Source organism: Pygoscelis adeliae, unplaced genomic scaffold (assembly GCF_000699105.1).
Source record: "Pygoscelis adeliae isolate BGI_AS28 unplaced genomic scaffold, ASM69910v1 Scaffold33, whole genome shotgun sequence".
Taxonomy (NCBI): Eukaryota; Metazoa; Chordata; class Aves; order Sphenisciformes; family Spheniscidae; genus Pygoscelis; species Pygoscelis adeliae.
The window spans coordinates 2,231,027-2,234,461 of NW_008824413.1; the positions used below are offsets into that span (position 1 = coordinate 2,231,027).

Below are 3,435 nucleotides of genomic sequence, written 5' to 3' on the forward strand. Positions count from 1 at the left end.
AAGCGCTTCCAACCGTGCTGCTGTTGTGCCACACAGTTATCCGACAGTATTAACATGAAGCAGAAATATTTAGGTTCTCCTTTCTTTTTCATTTAAGTAAATGCATGCTGATAAAATTCTAATGAAAAGGAATCAGAGCACAGGAGCGAGTGACTTATTATGGAAATTTTCTGTGATGCATTGTAATGTTGGATTTTCAATTTTTAAAAGTGGTTACATTCCTAATTGGCAAACAAAAAGGACCAATTTATCCCTTGCTGCGAGAAACATTTTTCTTATATATTATTCTCATGAAGCCTCCAATTCAGCCAAACACATTATGTAAATGGAACCTGTGAAATACCTTCTAAAATATACATCAGATTTACATTACTAGACTGTTACGTTAGATTGAATGAGGGCCCTTGTTACACTATATGGCAAATTTTTTGTCTTTCATAATACTCCTTTCTAAAATAAATTGTGTTTGGTTCAAGCAAGGCTTCTGTTAATAACTCTTGGGGTTATCCTAAATGACTATTTACTAGCTTCATCCGGGTATTATGAACATAATGTCTACATTTTCGTCTTTACTGATCTCAGGAACAAAACTTTTATCTCTCTTTTAAACTGGAAGTACTTTCTTTTGATACAAAATCTGCAAATGTTGGAATGCAGTGACTGTTCCAATGCCAAATGAATTTGGACAAATCTGCATTGCATACAGATTGAGTTTCTCAAAGCCTTATGACACAGATACTGTGGGCTGCAAAATTAGCGGACAGCGTAATAACTGTGAAAGCTAAGCTTTTGTTTTGTGACACAGTCAGAACCCAGACTTACATAGTCTGTATGCATTGCTTGCAAGTCTGATAGTGTTAAAAAAGAGCACATTTTAACATTAATGTTTTTCCTAAAGATACAGTTTAAATGTGTACATATATGGCTGTGCCCCTTCTGGAGAATGTAGTTTGATTTCAAACAGCTGTGATATATTAAGAAGCAAAATTGATTATCAGAAAATAATTTACATTAGTAACTGATTGTAGTAGTTCATTTGCATAATGAAGTGCTGTTAGTCTTGGTTTCAAACAAGTTTAGGTGGAAGTGTTAATAATGCCATTTTCATTTCTGGCCTGGGTTTTTTAAGATACTCAACTTTTGATGGCTTTCTCTTGTGGATCTCTCCTCACACATAAGATATATTTTGTCTTTGAAATGAAGGTCAGAGAGGTGTGAATTTAGATCCAGGGAGCTTCCCATGAAACTAAAAAGATACTCAGATACTGAAGCAATAAAAACGAGCAATTAACCCTAAAAGAGAGATATCCATTAAAGCTATAGGCAAATTTGATTCTATCTGCATTTCAGGAAGAAATCTTTGGGGTGTTTTTCTTAAGGTTACATATGACTGGTGAGCCATGGGGACTTTTGCACTGTAGGGGCAAAATAACTGGTCCTCCAGCTCTCTATAATGATTTTGGGACCATCCAGAGTTAAAATGATACAGATCAGCTTCTCATTTTGCCTTACAGCTGTCTTTTAAAAATTATTATTTGTTACATTCAGAACAGCAAGTGGGAAACTAATAAGGATTAGTAATGGGGAGGTTTTATTTAATTCAGTTTTTAAGCTGCTTTATCCAACAAAATCCTTAAAACACAGAGATTATATTTCTGGAGATACCAACACACTGCCATGAATTCTATAGTATGTGCAAGTCTAAAGCATATTTTCATGGAAGATTAAATGCTTATATACAGTAGCTGAAATTATTATTGATTACATTTTGCAGTTGTATTCCCACATTGAGGGCTTGGTGATTTACTGTTTCAGTAGGTTTTCAAAGCATCATCTAGCAATAGCAGTATTGCTAACTCTAATGATTTTATCACACGTCCTGCTGTATTTGATCTTGTATTTAATACCTGTCTCCTGGAGTACAGTGAATATGTGAGAATTCCTCCTTTTATTTTTAAAAACAATTCTCTTTCTTCCTAGTTACTAAAAAAATTTAAGATATAACCCATTTCTACTTGTGTTTGCCAACAGACAAATAAAAGGAGTAAAGTAGTTCAGCATTTGAATGGGAATCTCGCTGTTCTTTTCAGCTTAACGCATCTCTCTTTATTTTTCCAATTTTGATACTTGAGGTTGGTAATAGTCCTCAAGGAAAAGAGATAAGCAAGCAGTATTGTATAACACTTACAGAGCACATAACTTTATCAAAGGGGTCATAGTCATTATTTTGGAATTGACAGTTAAGGTATGTCCATCAGGAGCTAGAGGAAGTTAACTTATATTAGAGCAAACCCATTAGGTTTATCACTGTGTTCCTGCAGTGAAGACACATTTCATGTGTATGTAATATTTCCTATATTACTCATTTTTTCTTTCACCTCCAGTGTACTGGTCCTGAGCCGGATTTTGGGAGCCACTGCCCCTCTTTGCTGTGGCCACCGCTGGAGGGTTTCTTAGTGCAGGCCAGCTCAGGAGTACAACTGTTTGTCCTCACTTATTCCAAGTGTTTCCTCTCCGCATCTCCACAAGCAGTATCCTGTTAAGCTTGGGATACCCATATTTAGTTGTCTCCATGTAGGTGTCTGCATGTGTGGCGGGTGTCTGAACTCCCGTAATGGTCCACAGAGATTTAGTCCATATGGAAAATGGAGCCAAGAGGGTGATTCAGCTCACCCTAATGTAGATACCTGAGGCTGATCAGCTCCAGCCTCCGCTGAGTGTATTGACTATAGTGAGAATTTCTCGCTTAGCATGCAGGTAGGTATTTATATATAGCACTGAAGTTTAGGTGTCTTGTTCCCAAATTGAATACCATACCTCTGACCAGAAGCTGAATTATTTTGCTCATTATTACTAAGGGAATGCCCTCTCTGTAGAGTTCCAGTGGCTGCCTTGAGAGCCTGAAGGCACAGGGTGGTCTTCAGAAAGTCCTATTTAGCTTTCCTAGCTGGTAACATTTCTATTTAATCCTACCTACCACCATTTGATGTTTTACCATATGTGATCTTACCTCACCTCATGCAGAGGATTTCTGTTACTAAAGCACTTTTCTTGCTTTAGGTTCCAGTTTTCAGTAAAGTTTCAACTTTCAGTAAAAAGTTGCTTCCTTTTCCTCGCATCCGATTCATGTTAGAAACCCCTGGTTTCAGCAGGGCTAGAGTTAATTTCCTTCCTAGTAGCTGGTACAGTGCTGTGGTTTGGATTTAGGATGAGAACAATGTTGATAACACACCGATGTTTTAGTTGTTGCTAGGTAGTGCTTACACTAGTCAAGGACTTTTCAGCTTCCCATGCTCTACCGACTGAGAAGGCTGGAGGTGCCCAAGAAGCTGGGAGGGGGCACAGCCAGGACAGCTGACCCAAACTGGCCAAAGGGACATTCCATACCATGTGACGTCATGCTCAGTACAGAAACTGGGGGAAAGCTGGCCGGGG

General features: G+C 38.0%; 1 protein-coding gene across 1 annotated transcript in view; it reads left to right on the forward strand.

Annotated features, from left to right (window-relative positions):
* The window catches only part of PARK2 (parkin RBR E3 ubiquitin protein ligase), a 657,679-nt gene that overhangs the window by 360,912 nt on the left and 293,332 nt on the right, over positions 1-3,435 (forward strand). The window lies entirely within an intron of this gene.